Source organism: Narcine bancroftii, chromosome 6 (assembly GCF_036971445.1).
Source record: "Narcine bancroftii isolate sNarBan1 chromosome 6, sNarBan1.hap1, whole genome shotgun sequence".
In the NCBI taxonomy this organism is placed as follows: Eukaryota; Metazoa; Chordata; class Chondrichthyes; order Torpediniformes; family Narcinidae; genus Narcine; species Narcine bancroftii.
The window spans coordinates 175,996,651-176,018,542 of NC_091474.1; the positions used below are offsets into that span (position 1 = coordinate 175,996,651).

The 21,892-nt window shown below is 38.2% G+C and overlaps 1 long non-coding RNA gene across 2 annotated transcripts in view; it reads left to right on the forward strand.

The window, feature by feature from the left end:
- The window catches only part of LOC138737668 (uncharacterized), a 171,523-nt gene that overhangs the window by 91,618 nt on the left and 58,013 nt on the right, over positions 1-21,892 (forward strand). The window contains exon 3 of one of the 2 annotated variants that reach the window (XR_011341127.1): positions 15,947-15,997. This is a non-coding gene — a long non-coding RNA (uncharacterized lncRNA). Of the gene's footprint in view, positions 1-15,946; positions 16,137-21,892 lie in introns of those variants that run through there. The other variant, XR_011341124.1, reaches the window with a different exon arrangement.

The window sequence follows — 21,892 nt, forward strand, 5'->3', positions numbered from 1 at the left end:
GTAATGAGCCAACAATCCTTTGTGGTGTGAGCCTGAAAATTCAATAATGACCATTCCTCATGGCATTAAACATGATTGAATTAGCCTTGTACAAGTGGAGGTTTCTTTTAAATACTGGAGCAGTGAAGAGCATGAAAAGGTAAAAAAAAAATGTCTGGTGCTGTTCAGAGACCTATGGGCATAAATGCTGTGGAATGAGGAAGAAAAATGTTTTGAAACTGAAAGGATGGGTGGGTCATGGTTTGGGTCAGCTGCTAGTGAATAAACATGACATTGAACAGGGTGGGTGGATAATGTAGGGTAGTGTCATATTGAACATTGGGAGAGAATTCAGGAAAGGTTAATAGCTTAGGGTCGGCCTCAGCAAGTGGGCAGAGGAGGGAGGAATCACATAATGGAGTAGTGGCCAGTAGGAGAATACCAGCCCCCTCCAGAAAAGAAGAAATAAAGTGAAGAAAACACAAAGTTCAAGAAACACAAAACACAACAAATAAAAGATAAAGTTGTGGAGAAAAGAAAGAAAAGGGCACCCAAGAAGGAAAAAGCAAAAACAACAGGAAAAAAAGAAGAAAAGATGCCAGAAGAGAAAGGAGAAGGCCTTACCTGCATGAAGAAACAGGAAGGTGTCGTGGAGAAAAGAGCCTGCTCCCCGAGGTTGGTGACGACCCCGCAGAGTCGCAACCTCCTGACCGCTGGACTGCAAAAATGGCTCTCTGAGCCAAACAGAAATGCGCACACTAAGGAAAAAGAAAACACCGATGGGAGGGGGGCCCATCTGAGGAGTGAACTAGCACAGCGCGACCAGCAAGAGATGCCCGACACCAGGACTCTCAGCAGGAAGAAGAGGAAAGTGACAGAAAAGGGAGTGATAGGAAAGAAGGACAGCAACAGGAGGCCCAACCGATAACTAGCCCAGAAGAAGAGCACCAACAGCAAGAAGCCATGCAAAGAAAACACCCAGCAAACTGAGGCAAACAGCTGAACAAGAAAGTCAGAAGAGACACAGATTCAAGAAAGAGAAGTAGAAGACAAAAACACAGGTGCAGACACAGAAGAAGAAGAGGAAGAAGAAGACCAAGCTCTGCACAGAGGAATAGAAGGTAAAATAGATGGACAGTATATAGATTTTAAAAAATTTCAAGAACAAATGAAAACATTAAAAGAATGGTTGACATTAGAATTTAGTGAAATGAAAAGAGAAATGAAAAGTACAGAAGAAAAAGTGAGTAGAATAGAGCTGGTCATGACAGAAATAGGAAAAAGATTAGAAAATGTGGAAGAATGAGAAATGGCTGTAGAAATGGAAGTGAATGACTTAAGAAGAAAATTGGAAGACAGTGACAAAAAAGTTAGAGTCACAAGAGATGTTAGCTCAGAAGATGGATATAATGGAAAACTATAGTAGGCGAAACAATATAAAGATAGTGGCCTAAAGGAAGATGAAGAAGGCAAAAATATGAACAAATTTATAAAAGAATGGATCCCAAAGGTCCTGGAAATGCAAGAAATACAGGAAGGAATGAAAATAGAAAGGGCACACAGAACACTAGTCCCAAAACCACAACCACAACAAAAAACAAGATCCATTTTAGTAAAATTCCTGAGATACATGACAAGAGAAAATATACTGGAGAGGGCAAGGAATAAAATTAGAGAAGACAAAAAACCATTGGAATACAAGGGTCAAAAAATATTTTTTTACCCAGACATAAGTTTTGAACTCCTAAAGAGGAGGAAGGAGTTTAACATAGCAAAATCGATCCTATGGAACAAAAGGCTATAAATTTATGTTAAGATATCCAGCTGTGCTTAAAATATTTATCCTGGAGGAGCAAAACAGACTGTTCTCGGATCTGGAGAAAGCACGAAAATTTGCAGAACACATGCAGGACGGAAGGAGAGATGAAGAGATGTAACAAGAACAAAGAACGACAACAAACTACATATAAAGATGTAAAAATAATGTATAAGTAAGAACTAAAGAAGGGAAAGAAAAGGGAAGAAAGGAAGTAGGGGAAAAAAGAGGGTGAGTTTTGTTAAATGTGAAGATAAAAGTCTTTTCTGGAGGGGGATGGGTGGGAGAGAATAACAGTCACTGCGAAATCAGTTGATGCGAGCGGGTTCGCAGTCCAAATGGAGAGGGGAGTTGTGGTTGCCTGGCAAGGGACAAGGGGCAACTCAGAGAAGGGGGGACTCTTGGGCTTAAGGGAATTTTAGATGTGGGAGTTGTTGAAGTATTTTATGTTTTAGAAATGTTGAGTTCAAAAAGGGAAAACTGAGAGATGAAAATGGGGAAAAGGGGAAAGGTGGTGGTGAGGAAGCGGAAATGAGGTGTAAACAGAATATGAGATGGCCATGTTGAATTATATGACTATAAATATTAATGGAATACATAACCAAATTAAAAGGAAGAGACTATTAAATTTACTGAAAAAAGAAAAAAATAGATATAGCATTTGTGCAGGAAACACATCTAATTGAAGTGGAACATAATAAATTAAGGAGAGACTGGGTAGGACACATAGCGGCAGCATCATATAATTCAAAAGCCAGAGATGTAGCTATATTAATCAATACAAATGTACCAATCAAAATAGAGGAGGAAATAATAGAACCAGCAGGGAGGTCTGTAATGATAAAGTCTCAGAAATATTCAGAATTCTGGAATTTGATCAATATATATGCACCTAATGAAGAGGATCAAAAGTTTATGCAAGATATTTTTTTGAAGATTGTAGATATGCAGGTGAATATATTGATAGGAGGGGATGTTAACCTTAATTTGGATCAAATGATGGATAAAACTGGACAACAGACTACCAAAAAGAATAAAATGGCCAAATTTATGGTTAAATCAATGCAGGAAATGAAACTTATGGATATATGGAGGAGGTAGCACCCAAGAGAGAAGGAATATTCATATTATTTGAGTAGGCATAAAACATACTCAAGGATTGATGTTTTTGTTGTCGGCCCATATTCAAGGGAGAGTTAGGAAAACTGAATATAAAGCTAGATTGCTATCTGATCATTCACCCCTGTTATTAGCAATAGAACTGGAGGACATCCCACCAAGAACATATAGGTAGAGATTAAACTCCATGCTACTTAAAAGACAGGAATTTTAAAAATTTATTGAACGTCAAATTAAAATGTACTTTGAAATAAATACGGAATCAGTGAAAGTCAAACTTATATTATGGGATGCAATGAAAGCCTTCATTAGAGGGCAGATAATAAGTTATGTAACTAAGATGAAAAAGGACTACAATTGGGAAATAGAACAGTTGGAAAGGGAGATAGTAAGTACAGGAAAAAGAACTAGCAACAAGGGAAGATATAACAAAAAGAAGAGAATTGGCAGACAAGAAATAAAATATGAAACATTACAAGTGTATAAGGTGGAGAAGAACATAACGAAAATAAAGCAAAATTATTATGAGCTAGGAGAAAATACACACAAAATATTAGCCTGGCAACTTAAAACAGAACAAGCTAAAAGAACTGTATTGGCATCAAGGAAAAAGGACAAACAAATTACATATTATCCAATGGAGATAATTTTATGAACAATTATACCAAACTGAGAATGAGAGGAAAGATGATAAAATAGAAGAGATTTTAGCTAAAATTGAACTGCCAAAATTGCAAGAAGAGGAACAAAACAAACTAATAAAACCATTTGAAATAGAGGAAGTACAGAATATATTAAAAAAGCTGCCGAACAATAAAATGCCTGGAGACGATGGATTCCCAATAGAATTCTATAAAACATTTTGAGTTATTAATTTCTCCTCTCCTGGAAGTAATGAAGCAGATAGAAGAAACACAAAACTTACCAGATTCATGTAAGACAGCAATAATTACAGTAATACCAAAGACAGGGAAGGATCCACTAACACCAGCATCATGTAGACCAATATTTCTACTTAATTCAGATTATAAGATTACAGAAGTTCAATCTACTATAAAAATATATATATTGGATTAAAGCATTGTATAATGGACTGTTGGCAAAGGTAACAGTAAATGGATATGTATCGAACGAATTTAAATTAAGTAGGTCAACGAGACAGGGTTGTCCACTATCCTCCTCATTGTTTGTCTTAGTAATAGAACCATTGGTAGAACTGATAAGAATAGAAAATAAAATAAAAGGGATAAAAATAAAGGAGAAGGAGTATAAAATCAGTTTATTTGCAGATGACATCATAGTATACTTAACAGAAACAGAAATATCAATAAAAGAACTACATAAGAAATTGAAGGAATATGGAGAAATATTGGGGTACAAGATCAACACAAATAAAAGTGACCAATGCCAATGAGCAATGCACAGAATTTATAAAAGAATCATCATTTAAATGGAAAACACAAGCAATCCGATACCTAGGTATTAGATTAGAAAATAATTTAAGACATCTATACAAATTAAATTATCAGCCATTAATGAAGAAATTACAGGAAGACTTCGAACATTGGAAAGAATTGCCACTAACATTGATATGGAGGGTAAATTGCATTAAAATGAATGTCTTCCCAAGGATACAATACCTATTTCAATCGTTACCAATTCCCTTAACAGAGAAATTTTTCAATGAACTAAAGGGAATAATAAAGAAATTCTTATGGAAAGGGGGGAAACCAAGGATAGTGTTAGATAAATTAACAGAGTGGTACAAACAGAGCAGTTACCAAACTTTAAAAATTATTATAGAGCAGCTCAATTAAGGGATCTATCAGATTTTTATCAAACAAGGGAAAAACCAGATTGGACTAAGATAGAGCTATATATAATAGGGGAGAAGGTACCGGAACATATACTTTATAAGTTGGATGAAAAACTGGTGCAATACAGAAGTTCACCAGTACTGCATCATTTACTCAATATATGGAAGAAGATTCACTTAGAAAGGAAAAAAAAACAAAGTACCAACTACCAAAATTATGATTGATGCAAAATCAACTAATCCCTTTCACAATTGATTACCTTTCCTTTAGAGAATGAGAGAGAAAAGGAATTAAAAGAATAGAAAATTGTTTTTTTGGGAAATAATTTATTAACATTTGAACAAATGAAGTACAAATATGGAATAACTCATGGTACAATGTTTGCATACCATCAACTGAAAGCCTACTTAAAGGACAAATTGGGAAGCAGAATCAGATTACCAGAAGGAAGCAGCTTTGAATATGTGATTACAGAAACAATGATAATAAAAAGATTTATAACGAACATGTACATCAAGCTGCAAGAGAAGGAAAATGATTAAATACGCTATAAACCCAAACAAAAGTGTGAAAAAGATTTAATCATAAATATAAAAAATGAAATATGGGAAAAGTTATGCTCTGGAACTATGAAGAATATAATAAACACAAGGTTACTCAGGCTATATATCACACCCCAAAAGTTAAAAAAAATGGGATTCAACATTATCAGATAGATGTTTTCGCTGTAAGAAGGAAACAGGAATAATAGTGAAAAAGTGAAAAAGTTTTGGGAAGATCTAAATCAGGTATTAAATAAAATCACAAAAAGCACCATACCAAACAATCCAGAGATCTTTCTTCTAAGTAATATAAGAAGTAAAGAATTAGGACTCAAACTGGATGAAAAAAAGATTTATTATGATAGCCTTAGCTGTAGCAAAAAAAATATAATGTCAACTTGGAAATCAGAAGAGACCCTAAGAGTACAGCAATGGTACATGGAAATGAATAAATGTATTCCATTTAAAAAAAAATATAAGTAAAAAAATAAAGTCACATTATTTGGACAAATTTGGGAACCGTACATGGAACACAACAGAGAGGGCTTGCCTCGGACCTTCACCCCCAAAAATGATAAAATGATAAGAAGACAAAATGACTTGATCCAATGTGCAAAAGCAGATGACACAATTTTCTTGTTTATTTTCATTGTGTGATGACATTGTTTAATGGTTTTATTGTATTGTATATGTTTGGCCTAGAAGTCAGCCTGAAGAAAACTGAGGTCCTCCATCAGCCAGCTCTCTACCATGACTACTAGCCCCCCTACATCTCCATCAGGCACACAAAACTCAAAACGCTCAACCAGTTTACCTATCTCGGCTGCACCATTTCATCGGATGCAAGGATCGACAACGAGATGGGCAACAGACTCGTCAAGGCAAATAGCGCCTTTGGAAGACTACACAAAAGAGTCTGGAAAAACAACCAACTGAAAAACCTCACAAAGATTAGCGTATACAGAGCCGTTGTCATACCCACACTCCTGTTCGGCTCCGAATCATGGGTCCTCTACCGGCATCACCTACGGCTCCTAGAACGCTTCCACCAGCGTTGTCTCTGCTCCATCCTCAACATTCATTGGAGCGACTTCATCACCAACATCGAAGTACTCGAGATGGCAGAGGCCGACAGCATTGAATCCACGGTGCTGATGATCCAACTGCGCTGGGTAGGTCACATCTCCAGAATGGAGGGCCATCGCCTTCCCAAGATCGTGTTATATGGTGAGCTCTCCACTGGCCACTGAGACAGAGGTGCACCAAAGAAGAGGTACAAGGACTGCCTAAAGAAATCCCTTGATGCCTGCACATTGACCACCGCCAGTGGGCTGATATCGCCTCAAACCATGCATCTTGGTGCCTCACAGTTCGGCGGGCAGCAACCTCCTTTGAAGAAGACCGCAGAGCCTACCTCACTGACAAAAGACAAAGGAGAAAAATCCAACACCCAACCCCAACCAACCAATATTCCCTTGCAACCGCTGCAACCGTGTCTGCCTGTCCCGCATCGGTCTTGTCAGCCACAAACGAGCCTGCAGCTGACGTGGACTTTACCCCTCCATAAATCTTCTTCCGTGAAGCCAAGCCAAAGAAGAAGATATGTTCAACATTAAATGGGTTTGGACGGGGTGGGAAGGGGGGAGGGAAGGGGGGTGGAGGAAATGCCACTGTGTAGATTTAAGAGGGAAATGTTGGTATGTATTTTGATTGATATGGTTCACAATGTGAAAAATTTAAAAAAAACAAGTGGGTAGAGACAATGAGCTTCTGGACCATAGGAAGCATGAACAAGAAAAAAAAATATTTAATGGGGCCTACATAAGATAGAATTCAAGATTACCTCATTTCACTTGTGTTCCTGCAGACCAAGAAAAACAATGAAAAATTGTCTGGGCTGCCATTGTGACAAAAGTCAGTCATCTTTCTAAATAATGAGACCAAATACCTTTCAGTAAAACACAAAAGTCTCCTTGTGGCCAAGCATTTCATTTCCCTATCCTATTCTTAGTCAACATGTCTCTCCATGGTCTCATGCACTGCCAGACTGAGACCACCTGCAAATTGGAGGAACAAGACCATCTGGACACCCTCCAATTGAATGGCACTGACACATTAACATCAAATTCTTTGCTTTCTTCTTATCCACCCCATTCATTTAGCACTATTATGCCTTTCTTCTGCTGTCTCTCTCTCTCTCTATCATTCCTTTTCCCTCTGCCCTTTCCTCCCCAGCTTTGCCTTTAGAGAGTCAAACCCTTTTCCCTCCCCAAGGAGAGAATAGATCTTTCCTCTCTCTTGTCCTCCTAGCCATATCCAATTAGCATCTCTTTTATGTTGCCCTGCACTCTTTCCCGAACTATTATTTCCTTCTCCCCAGCCTTTTAATTGACATGCCTGTCTGCTTTATATTTATACCTTGAAGAAGGGCTCAGGTCCAAAATATTAGTTATATATCTTTACCTTCTATGAACACAATGACACCTGCTGAGTTCTATAGACAACACTTTCCTTATTCTAATATATCCTAATTTCAAAGTATCAGCTTCCAAATCATGAGCTGTGACATTTCAAATTTAGATCTCTTTAATGCAATAAATCCAACTCTCTGACTGTTATTTTATGTAGCTTCAATTTTTTAATAAAACGGATAAACATTTTGCATAGCTTTGCATTCGCTTTCATAATGATGAATAACAAAGCATTTACTGTATATTTAAGATATAATCTTAAAGAAGATTTCAATCTTCTTCAGCATGATGCTGAACCAAGCCATGAAAGACCCCAACAATGAAGACGCTGTTTACATCCGGTACCGCACGGATGGCAGTCTCTTCAATCTGAGGCGCCTGCAAGCTCACACCAAGACACAAGAGAAACTTGTCCGTGAACTACTCTTTGCAGATGATGCCGCTTTAGTTGCCCATTCAGAGCCAGCTCTTCAGCGCTTGACGTCCTGCTTTGCGGAAACTGCCAAAATGTTTGGCCTGGAAGTCAGCCTGAAGAAAACTGAGGTCCTCCATCAGCCAGCTCCCCACCATGACTACCAGCCCCCCCACATCTCCATCGGGCACACAAAACTCAAAACGGTCAACCAGTTTACCTATCTCGGCTGCACCATTTCATCAGATGCAAGGATCGACAATGAGATAGACAACAGACTCGCCAAGGCAAATAGCGCCTTTGGAAGACTACACAAGAGTCTGGAAAAACAACCAACTGAAAAACCTCACAAAGATAAGCGTATACAGAGCCGTTGTCATACCCACACTCCTGTTCGGCTCCGAATCATGGGTCCTCTACCGGCACCACCTACGGCTCCTAGAACGCTTCCACCAGCGTTGTCTCCGCTCCATCCTCAACATCCATTGGAGCGCTCACACCCCTAACGTCGAGGTACTCGAGATGGCAGAGGTCGACAGCATCGAGTCCACGCTGCTGAAGATCCAGCTGCGCTGGATGGGTCACGTCTCCAGAATGGAGGACCATCGCCTTCCCAAGATCGTATTATATGGCGAGCTCTCCACTGGCCACCGTGACAGAGGTGCACCAAAGAAAAGGTACAAGGACTGCCTAAAGAAATCTCTTGGTGCCTGCCACATTGACCACCGCCAGTGGGCTGATAACGCCTCAAACCGTGCATCTTGGCGCCTCACAGTTTGGCGGGCAGCAGCCTCCTTTGAAGAAGACCGCAGAGCCCACCTCACTGACAAAAGGCAAAGGAGGAAAAACCCAACACCCAACCCCAACCAACCAATTTTCCCTTGCAACCGCTGCAATCGTGTCTGCCTGTCCCGCATCGGACTGGTCAGCCACAAACGAGCCTGCAGCTGACGTGGACTTTTTACCCCCTCCATAAATCTTCGTCCGCGAAGCCAAGCCAAAGAAGAAGATATAAAAAGGAAATAAAAAAGCTTTTAAAGAGTTACACAAACTTTAAAGAGATACAAAATTCTAAGAAAAATTTCTCAAGCTCATGCTTCCTTCATATCTTGAAGAATAATGAGCAAGCTGTTAGTGGCTGGGCAGATATTATGACATATTACATCATAGTCACTATGGTACACTACAAACAATAGTTCTCATAAAGAGTCAGGCACAGAATTAACTAAGAATCAAAACACAAAGTTTTAACTTTTACATTTGGTTCCCTGTTGGGGAATTGAACCCTGGTCTCCCACGTGACAGGTGGAAATACCAACCACTATTCTAATGTGGATTAAAAGTTCAATCTTTTTGAAAAGAACCAACACATGGGTGTACTGTCCTCAATTTCTTTTGCGATCTCAAGAAGAGTGGCCTCAAAATCTTTAAGAGTTAAAAGAAATTTCAATGGAGGATACTGAAATCCAAAACATTAATGTAAATACCATTCAAATATCTAATCAAAATGATCTGATCACTCAATTAATGTACTATCACTCTTCATGGTTTCATTTGAAAAAGGCACTAGCATGGATTCTTAGTTTAAAAACTATGCTTTTAAATAATGTTAAGAAAGAGAGACTGAAGACTCGAAAGAGCTGTTGATGAGTTGACGAATGCTGAATTGGAAATCATTCGTTTTCGTCAGAAAAAAGTGTTTTTGATAACGAGATATCAAAATTGAAGAAGAATCTGAATGTTACAAAAACAAGCTGTGTTTCCAAGCTAAATCCTATTCTTGTAAATGATGTATTGAGAGTAGCATGAAGATTGGAAAAAGCAATAATTCCAGAAGTGAAACATCCAATTATATTAGCTAAGGAATTTCATAAATCTGATTTGATTGTTTGACATATACATAAGTAAACAGGTCATGGTGGTTGTAATCATGTTATCAGAAATGTACCAGAAATATTGGATACTTGGTGCTTCAACATTGAACAAAAGAATTATATCAAAATGTGTTAATTGTTGACATGCAAATGCTAAATCTGTACAACAACAAATAGCAATTTTGCCACAGGACAGAGTTTCACCTGATGAACCCCCATTTGCAGATTTATTTTGGAAAAAATGGATTAAAGAATATTTTTTGTTATTACAAGAATGACAAAAATGGTCTAAAGCTAAACACAGTTTTGCATGAGGAAACATTATAATTATCATGGATGATTCTTCACCAAGAAATTCTTGGTTACTGGGTAGAATCATGGAAACAGTTTCAGACAAGAAAGGTTTTGTTCATCAAGTGCGGATTAAAACCAAGTCTGGTTACTTAAATAGATTTATTACTAAAATCTGTCTTTTACAAGAAGCAGAAAGTTTTGATTTCTAACTTATACTTACTATATTTACTTGTGTATTTGCAATAGTAATTATTATAAGTTCTGCCAAATTTCTGTGATTTACCAAAAATCTCTCAGCATATCTTGTCAAACGGTGTCATGCAAAGAATTACGCCATTATATCCATAACTGATGCAGAAGAAGATTCATCCAGGCAAATGTAGTATCATTTCTAGAATGACACTATTTGACTTGAAATCTTTGTAATTGTGTTCTACAAAGAGTATTATCTCTTTGAGACACATGGGAAACTACAGATGCTGAAATCTGAAGCAAAGCACAATCTGGTGGAGAGTGTTAATGAACATCAGTGGGAGAAAGACAAGGAAGCAATTTTTAAAAACATGACACTATCAAACAATGGGACTAAATAACTGAATTTCTACACTATGTCCTGGAGATTTTGATTCAAAGTTAAATTTTAAGAGTATACCAAGTATGGTTCATCTAATTTTCTTTGAATTAGTGACCTGGAATCTTTGATACCCACACAAGAAGCCAAGTAGAACTTTGGATTATCACTGGAGGAAGAAACTTCTGGCTCTCATCATGAAGTCATGGTCAGGGGGAATTAGAAAGGACAAAGCAGGAGTTTGTACTCAGGTCATTCATGCAGCCTGGGGCAAGGTTTAATACAGAATTCAGATCAGGAAAACTAGGCATGTGTAGACTCAACCTCATTCTGTGGTTCAACCTCCACTAACCCTTCAGCGCCATATTGTATCTTACACTGACTCAACTCACAGCACTATCCAGCACCACCTTTCCATGCATTTCATTGCTTCTCTATTTACTTATTGCAGCAGTCCTTTTGCAATGTGATGTGTACATTCCAGCATCCTTCTTTCTTTCTTTGGCTTGGCTTCGCGGATGAAGATTTATGGAGGGGTAATGTCCACGTCAACTGCAGAATGAATACCACAGGTGAGAAGAAAATATTCATCTGACGTTGAATAGGTAGCCCATTCCAGAAATGAAGATTTTTTATGCTCATTTCCTTTCGTTTAAGCACCCTTTGAGAAATTCTCTTTATTTTTAGACAGGATTTTTATTTAACTTTGCACATAAAACTCCCACAATGTGAAACATGATGTATTATTTTCATTGCAGTGATCTGAAAAATAACACTTTGTTGTTTAGAAATTGGACTTTCATCTCTTGGGATATTAAATGTCACTGCAGGCCTTGCTGATGCCCATTAAAACTTGTGAAATTGGGCTGATCAATAGGAAACAGAGAGTGGGAATAAAGGGATCTTATTCTGATGGGCTACTCTTTGCCAGTGGTGTTCCACAGGGGTTGGTGTTGGGGAAACTTCTTTGTATTATATGTTAATGATTTAGATTGTGGGTAAGTTTGCAGATGGTACAAAGATGGGTGGAAAGGCAGGTAGTGAGGATGAAATGGACAGGCTGCAGAGAAACAGATAGATTAGGAGGATGAACAAAGAAGTCGCAAGTACAATGCTGGAAATTGTATAGTCATGCACTTTGCTACAAGGAATAAAAGGGCAGATTCTTATTTGGATGGGGATAAAATTCAAAATTAGGAGGTGCAAATGGACTTGGGTGTCCTCGTGCAGGGTATCCGAAATGTTAATCTCCAAGTTGAATTGTTGGTGAAGAAGATGAATGCAATGTTGGCATTCCTACCTAGAGGAATAAGATATAAGAGGCTTTATATGGCACTGGTGAGACCTCACTTACCATATAACCATATAACCACTTACAGCACAGAATAGGCCAGTTCGGCCCTACTAGTCCATGCCGTAGCAAATCCCCACCCTCCTAGTCCCACTGACCAGCACCCGGACCATACCCCTCTAGTCCCCTCCTATCCATGTAATGATCCAGTCTTTCCTTAAATGTAACCAATGATCCCGCCTCGACCATGTCTGCAGGAAGCTCATTCCACATCCCCATCACCCTCTGCATAAAGAAATTTCCCCTCATGTTCCCCTTATAATTTTCCTCCTTCAATCTTAAACCATGTCCTCTAGTTTGAATCTCCCCCTTTCTTAATTGAAAAAGCCTATCCACATTTACTCTGTCTGTCCCTTTTAAAATCTTAAACACCTCTATCAAGTCCCCTCTCAATCTTCTACGCTCCAGAGAAAAAAGCCCCAGTCTGCACAACCTTTCCCTGTAACTCAGACCCTGAAATCCTGTCAACATTCTCGTGAACCTTCTCTGCATTCTCTCTATTTTGTTAATTAAGTATGTGGTATAGTTCTGGATTCGTATTTTTAGAAAGAAAGTTCTGGCATTGGAGAGGGTTAAGAGAAAATTCACAAGAAAATTCCTATAATATAAGGGATTAGCATATGATGAGTATTTCAGAAGAATAAGGGGATACCAGAGAAACGTTCTGAATGATGAAAGGCCTGGGCAGAGTAATATGGCAAAGTTATTTTCAATGGTAAGGGAGACTAGGACAAGGGGGAACAACTTCAGGCTTGAGGTGTGCCCATTTAAAACAGATGCAGAGGATTTTTTTTTGTATCCAGAAAGTAGTGAAGCTCTGGAATTTGCTACCATAGGTGGTAGTCAAGATCAGATCGTTGGGAATATTTAAGGCAGAGATTGATAAGTATCTGAATAGTCAAGGGGTATCAAAGGTTATGGGGAGAAGGCAGGGGAGTGAGGCTGAGTGGGAGGATGGATCAGTTCATGATGGAATGGTGGACTCGCTAGGTTGAACGGCCTACTTCTACTTCTATATCTCATGGTCTGAAAAATTATTTACAAAAGAATGCTCTGGCAGTCTGCACTGTCACAAACTCTAAAGTAGAATCTGTGCATTTCTCATTCGCAAGTTGAATTGAATTGTTTATTGTGACATGTACTATGATACAGTGAAAACTTTGTTTCAAGTGTTATGTAGGCAATTTGGCCCACACTTAAATAGAACAGATATAAAAGGGCAGAACAATCTTATGAATGTAAGGAGAAGATCTGCTCCAAATGTTGCAATGCTCCAGTGCCATTTTGGTTACAGAGTTGCTATTGTGTTGAAATGCTGATCAGTATAGATTTGAACAGGCTTCAAAGATAACCTGTCTATTGCAGCCTTGTCAACTCCTTACGCTGTATGCCAATTGTGCAGCAAGTAATTTCAGGGTGGTTTAAATGGCCAAAGGTGGAAGGTGACAAATACATTTGAGGAGTAAAGGGAAGGAGGAAAATTCAATTGAAAGCTCTGAATCTTTGATTTCTTCAGCATATGAAGCAGCCCATGCCTGCACATAGCAAGACCAAGGCAAGGCTCAGATATGAACTGATAACTGGTAAGAAGGCCTGCAATGTTTCAAACAGACAGCTCACAGCTACCTTCTCAAGGGGACTCAAGAATGTGTAATAAATACTGGCCTTATCAGCAACGTCCAGATCCCGAACGTGAGTGATATAAAACCATGGTGAGAATTCTAAAATTGATTTGTTACTTGGGCGAGTGTCAGTGTGGATTGGCGATCCTGGATATTATGGGTGTTTTCAGAAACTGCTATAGATCAGGATACCCGATGCAAGGCAGCTTTACCTGAGCCTTGCCAGAAATTGGTCAGAAGAGCCAGAGACAATAAGAAGAAAAAAACACAGTCAAACCCCAAAAACAGAGAATGCTGGAAATACTCAGCAAGATCAAACTGCATCAATGAAAAGGGGAACACAGTGTTTCAATTTTGAGGTCCTTCCTTCAGGACTGTTTCTCCTCCCAAACTTTGAGAAAGGGCTTCAACCTGAAATATTAACCCTGTTTCTCTTCTTACTGAATGCTGACTGATTATTCCAGCATTTTCTGCATTTGCTCTATCTTTTCAGAATCTGCAATTTAAAAAAAAAATCATTCACTTAGTTGATTACGAGGGTATCACATGTTAACACATTTCCAGATCCCTAGGTGCAATACCCCAGTGCACAAAATTATTGGTTCAGAATTTTCTTTGAATTCATGCTTTTGTCAAGATGCACATGCAAGTGAAAATGAATGGCAATATCTAATTTACTATAATCGTCCTGCAGCTGTCCAATTACTTTGTCGATGATTTTCATATAAATATTTATTGTTTGTTCATTCACTGTGTTAACTGTATTTTATTTGATTTCATTTGAAAATAAACTTGCAAGTACAACAAAGCATGTGGTACGTTGACCTTTATAGCAGAGGGGTACAGTCGATAAGTTAAGAAGTATTGCACTTTGGTGAAATCACACAGAGAAATGTGTTTAAGTTTGATCTCCCTGGGAGACACCGCAGAATAGATTCACTCGATCAATTCCAGGGATGTGGGGGGTTGTCCAATGTTGAGCAGCTGCATGTTATAATAATCTTCCTGAGTTAGTATAGATCAAAGAGAGGCAATCTCATTGAGAATTGACTGAGACTGAGAAGGATTGACAGGGGAGGTGGGGGCATTGCTTCTGCTGGCTGGAATGTCTAGCAGTAAATGGCAGGGTCACAAGATATAATGTTTATTGGCCTGACTCAGGGTAATAAATCTATGGAATTCTCAATCCAACGTCACTATAGATGCTCAATTGTTGTGTGACTTCAAGTCAGATTGCAAGAGTTTTGGGCATTAACAAAATAACTGAATACAGGGATTTGGCAGGAAAGTTGATTAAACAACAGGATCAATGAAGAATACATTGAATGGTAGAAGGTTTAAGGGACAGCACAGGATTGCCAGTTCCTATAGTTTTAATCCATTGTTAAATGAAACTGTTTTTTATAATGATGATTTTCTTCTAGCAAAGTGTGGAATATTTTCACAATGAGTATTGCTTACTAATATTTGCAATAAAACCAATTCCATGCCACATTTTCTGCTCCTCCTTTCTCGAAGGTTTTAATAACTTATAAGTTATTTAGGAATTCTATTTCACATGGACCCCTTGGAAAAAATCTTCATTGAAAAGCAATTTCTTGAGTAGTATCTTTTTATAATCAGTGTAAAACAGGTTCAGTTTATACCTTTGAGGAGGTGGAAAATTAAATAAACTGGTGGTAACCAAATGTTTTGTGACCTATAACTTTATGCTGTAAAGATATAGATCACAATTTGTCACTGCAGTTTTGCCATCTTCGATAAATTTCAATTCATCCCTCTTTGCACATGTCAGTAATTTGTTGTCAGATATGCTCACTGAAATTCCCATGGGTATCAACAGGAAAATTATCTTGTTCCCTTTATCCTAACACAGAATGTACTTGTACCTATGCTTAGAATTATTAATAGATAACATTTCCTTTAAGGGAGATGCACAATGTGACATTGATATTTAAATGAGTGTTTACGAATACAGACCTCTTCGGGGATTCATTCTCATCACTTAGTCAAATCTACTGCTTACATTTTAATAACTGTCTACTGCTAATTTACTCTCTGTCTTATTTGTGTTACAGGTAGAAAATCCAAGCAAGCAAAAGACAGAATTAAAGATTTGTTTTAAACAGGTTAAGTTTAAATTGTTTAATAATGGCATTTATAAAGTCCAATTTGCATTAAATTAGCTACAAACGGGCACATCATGTAACAATCTTCAGCCATTAATTTAGGTTTACAAATGTGATTAAATGTATGAAATTTTAATAAATTGACAACCCATTCAAAAGTATAATTTCACAATTGTAGCCAACTGTTTTTTTAATTCATTGTAGACAGGTCTTCTAAACAAAATAAAAGTTGTCTTCTCCAGGCCAATAATCCAGTGAATCTGTAATCCAGGCTGACATTTCAAGACTAATAGGACTAATAGGAAAATAGGATAAAACTGACTTCAAGTCAGTTAGAAGTGAAACCTTGAAAATGTAATGTCAGACTAAACTCTTGTCTAATTGGTCTGCTGTTTTGACCACAGTTACCTTTTAAACATATCTAGAATAGATCATCAAGTCATTTATCTGATCAATCTCTAAGGGAATTTGCTGGGTACCCGTTGAAAAGTTACCCATGTTTTCCCTCCTTGCAGAAAAAGACTGATTATTCTTTAAATATGGTATGTAGTGTTTTAGGATATCTGAACTAAATTATGGAGTCGTTCTTTCACTGTTTTATTTAAAATTTAAAATTTAAAAACAGCACGGTTTCAAGCTTTTCTGGCCCACAAGTTTATGGCACCCAAAGACACCCATATGACCAGTGTTAGTATTGATATTTCGTACTTTAGATTTGAGTGCTGCAGGCATCTAGCACTCTTTATGGAAAAAAGTTGCGTCACACATCTTGTTTAAACTTTTGCTGCCCCCTCCTACCACCTTCACCTTAAAGGCATGACTTTAGTATCTGATATTTTTATCCTGGTGAAAGGATTCTGTCTATTATAAGACCATAAGACATAGGAGCCAATATAGGGTATTCAGCCCATTGAATCTGCACCTCAATTTAATCATGAGCTGATCCATTTCCCCACTCAGTCCCAATGTCTGGCCTTCTCCCCATAATCTTTGATGCCCTGGCTAATAAAGAACCTACCAATCTCTGCCTTAAATACACCCAATTACCTGACCTCCACAACTGCCTGTGACATTAAATTCCACAGGTTTACTACCATCTGGCTGAAGAAATTCCTTTGCATTTCTGTTCTAAGCAGATGCCTTTCTATCCTGAAGTTGTGCCCGCTTGTCCTAGACTCTCCCACCATGGGAAACAACCTTTCTACATTTACTCTGTCATGCTTGCCAACATTCAAAATGTTGAATGAGATCCCCCTCATTATCCTAAATTCCAATGTATGCAGGCCAAGAGCTATCAAACACACCTCATATGATAACCCTTCATTCCTGGAACCATCCTAGCAAACCTCCATTGAAACCTCCCCAACCTCAGCACTTTTCTTAAACGATGAGCCCCAAACTGCTCACATTTCTCCAAGTGAGGGCTCTCCAGTGTCTTATCAACCCTCACCATCACATCGCTTCTCTTGAAATCAACCCTATCAATGCCTCTCATAATTTTATAAATTTCTATCAGGTCTCTCCTCAGCCTCTGATGCTCCAGATAAAACAATCCAAGTTGGTGCCACCATTTTGCCTTTAAAGCCCTATATCCCTAAAATCTTACCAATAAATCCCCGAGGCCCATACATTTTTCCTGAAGTGTGGAGCTCATATTGGAAACAATATTCCAGTTGTGGACAAACCAATGCATTATTCATTACAATTCATTACAAGAATGCTGCTCCTGTTCTTTATGTTCCAAATTACAAAGTCCAGGATCCCATATGCTTTTTTAACCACTTTCTCAATCTAAACTGCCACTTTCAACAACATATATAAGCATACCTCCAGCCGTGCTTCTGCTCCAGTGTCCCTTTTAGAACTCAAGTAGTCTGTCTCATTCTCCCCATTGGAATATTCAATTTTACAGTTTTTTGGATAGAATATGATCCTTCACCTATCTGCCCATTCCATCTGCTGGTCTATATCTTGTGGAAGTCTATTAGTGACCTCTTCATCGTTAACTATATTTCCAATATTTTATGTCACCTGCAAAATTGGAAGTTATGCTGAACACATTCATAAATATTACAGGTGTGTTACAAAGTATTAGCAAGGGATTGCACCCCAATTTTACAAGAGTCTACAGGACGCTTTAACAAAATAAGAAAAAGTAATCTGATTTTTATTTCATATTGTGACAAGACTGTGATAGTACAGATTCAATCACCAATGTGTATATGAACAGATGGTAGTGTAGGATGACTGTGATTGGCTGAGAGTGTAGCCACACCTACTGGCAGATCTTAAAGGATTGCTCCTAGCTAGACCAGGTCATTCTGGACTGGTCAACCTACTTGTGATATGCTCCAGTCTTTTAGTTAATAAAAGTCTTGGTTTGGATCAACAAGTCTTTGGTTCTTTCGACGCGCATTACAAAGACAATGTCATTTGCAGAGTTGACAGAATTATCTGGAAATGGTGGGGGTGGGGTGGGGTGATAAAATTAGATCAGCCTCAGAAAAGCCTTGATCAATTTAAGAAATGGATAGATATCAAAAATGAGGAAAAATTGCAGATATTGGAAACCTGAAATATAATCAGAATGTGCAGATCAGACATCATCTATTGAGATATTCTTAAAGGCAAGAGTGGCAAGACTGAAAAATATCTTGGTATGGCAAAGGATGAGGCTCAATGTATTGAGTTGGATTCTGTAAACTTGCCATATGGATAAAAGATTTACTGGTGAGCAGGATAAATCCAAAACAGAAAGTTATGTTTATAAATACTAACATTATTATCTTATTCCCGTAGTGTCTTCTAAGGCTATTCTGCAAAAAGCAAATAATGCAATTATAGAGGTCTGACATTATAGAGGCCTGAATTCACATGATGGAATTTTACATGCAAGTGTTTGTAATGGTGGTTTACATTTATGCAAATTTGAAAAGCTAGACATTCTATCAAGTCATATTTCAGAAATGGAAAATCACATTTACTACCTCCTTCATAGTACACTTGACACTACTGACTGTGTTGAAACTCTTTCTATAACTTGCATGTGATGTTCCTTTTATTGTAATAAAGTTACTTGGGGTATTTTAAAACAACTACCAGTATACTTTATAAGCTATAGAACTCATGACTGTGTGGAGGCATCAATCTTGAATCTAATCATGCAACAACAACCTAGTTTCCGACTCCCTCTAGTGGTCAGGGAGATCACTAGCACTCTATCATTAAATCCCCTTTCCTTGAGATTTTTAATCTAACAACATGACACATTAATACAGTATTCATTTCAATTTAAAGTTCAATACAAAGGTAAACCCAACATCAGCAGCACAAACTTTATAAGTGTGCAGATCTTTTTCTTTTATACATTCAATCTGTCAGATGCTTTTTAATACAGGTGCTTGTGTTGGCCCTGCTGGTCCACTACTGCCCAGCATTGTTGGTGTTTCCTCTGTTGCTGTGCAGGCTAGATCTTCTGCATTTGTCTGTTCCTGCGGTGTCTCTTGCATTTTCAGCAGGCTCTTTTGATTCCTTCTGTTCTAACAGTGTAGGATCTAGGATTTACTTCCTCCAGCCTTTTTGTCCCAAGTTTTGGAATTTCCGAGTCTCACTGTGTCATGTTATGCCAGTGGCCCTAAGCTTCTTACTGACTGTCTCCATTGCAGATGCTTTTGTTTCTATTCGACATCTTCAGTAACTCTGTTCTTGTTTAGGTCTGCAGAGTAGGGAAATGTGGTCTATGTCCCATCAAAATCTCAGTGGGTGACATGCCATGTTCAAGTGAAGAAGCTCAATAGAGTTAGATACAGAACTGAGCCACTGTCTAGTGCATTATTGAGAAACTGTTTAACAATGTGAACTCATTTCTCTGCTTTATCATTTGACTGTGGATTTGGAGAACTTGTTGAAAATCATACTCCTGAAAAGCTCTGGAATTCTCTACAGTTGTTTCATGGTCTATTGTCACTGTAGACAATTTGAGGAATTCCATGTCTTGCAAAGATTGATTTCTTATATTTGTTCACATAAACAGCAGGTATGTTAGGAAGCAGCACAATCTCCAGATAGTTCAATAGATAATTAATAACCAGGAAGTAATTATTTCCATCCATGTGGAACAGATCAGTCCCAACTTTCTGGCATGGTTCTGCTGGTAGGTTAGTTATCATCATGGGTTCCTTTATTTGCTTTTGTGTGATGCTTCAAACAGGTCTCATAGCTGTAAACCATCCTGTCAGTGTCAACATTTATCCTGGACAATAAGCAGCAGTTCTGGCCCACCTCTTGTATTTTTCCTTTCCTCATGCACCCTTTTCAGCATCACTTGTTGAAGTGATTGAGGAATGATAATTCCACTCTGTCTGAGTAGAAGCCCATTGAAAAATACCCAGCTTAACTCTGATGTTGTAGCATGGCTGACATTCACCTCTAGGCCATCCTTCATTCAGATTCTTGATGACCTTCTGTAGAACTGTGTCCTTTTCTGTTTCAACTGCAACCTGCTTGGATTTCATGTTAGATACAGGAGGAGATTCAGTGATCAGATTCATATGGAGATTCATATCTGTCTCTGTGGAATTCTAATTTACTCTGTTTTGTTGCCATGGATAATATATCAGCTAACACAATGTTTCCCTGGTTTGTCACCAATTCAAAGTCATAACGTTGTTGCTTCATCATCAGTCTTTTGATTCTCCATGACATTTCACTGTGATTTTCTTGATTATCGCTATTAATAGGTTGTGGTCTTTCTCTGCCATGAATGTAGGTAGACCATACACATAAATCTGCAATTTCATGAGTCCACAGACCAGACCTAGACCCTCTTTCTCGACCTGTGCATATTGACATTCAGATATTGTCATCATCCTTGATGTGTATGCTACTGGTCTCAGCCTGAAGTAGTACAGCACCTATTCCATCTTTTGAAGCATCCGTAGATATTTACATCCTTTTAGATGCATCACAGTATGTCAAAAGGACTGGTTCTATAGTTAGAATGGTCTTCAGTCATCCCCATTCTTCCTTGTGGTTGTCTGTCCACCTGAATTCACATTTGTTCTGTAACAGCTTCCTTATGTACATTGTTTTGGAAGACAGGCATAGTATGAATTTACCAATTAAACTGATCATTTCAGCACTCTCAAGACACATTTTTTGTTAGTGGGTCTGGGCATCTCTAAAATTACTTTTACCTTGCTCTTGTCTGGCTCCACTCCTGCCCTGATAGGTTATCTCCCAAAACGTGATTTCCTTCACACAAAATTGACATTTTTCTTTGTTTAACTTTAATCCATACTTCTAGATGTGTTGTAGCACTTTGATGAGCCTCTCCATGTGTTGTTCTTATGTGGATCCAATAGGACCATGTCAACCATGTAAACATGTACCCAAATTACAGCTTCTATTATGTGCTTCATTGTCTTGTGGAACACTTCCGGAGCTGAGGAAATTCTAAAAGGCATTCTCAGAGAGCACTATCGGCTTAACAGTACATTAAATGTACTGTTCATCACGCAGTTTTATTTCCCAGAAGCCCTGGGATGCATTCAATTTAGTGAAAAACTTTGCACTGGCCATCTCCTTGGTTGGAATCTGATAATGTTCCCTTTTTTTTAATTGGCATTCAGGTCTTTTGGGTCCATGCACATGGGTAGGTCACGGTTCTTTTTTGACACAGATCATTGAATTCACCCATTCTGTTGGCTGCTCCACTTTCTTTATGACCCCTTAATCATTTGATTAAGTTCCTGCTTGAGTTTTTTTTTCAGTAGCCCTGGAACCCTCTGTAATGTGACTAATTGCACTCAGAGATAAATGAGGAGTACAAACACACTTTTAAAAGCTTACAATCAATGGCCGGTAGTCACAATAGTCCTCAGGTGAATCTTAGGT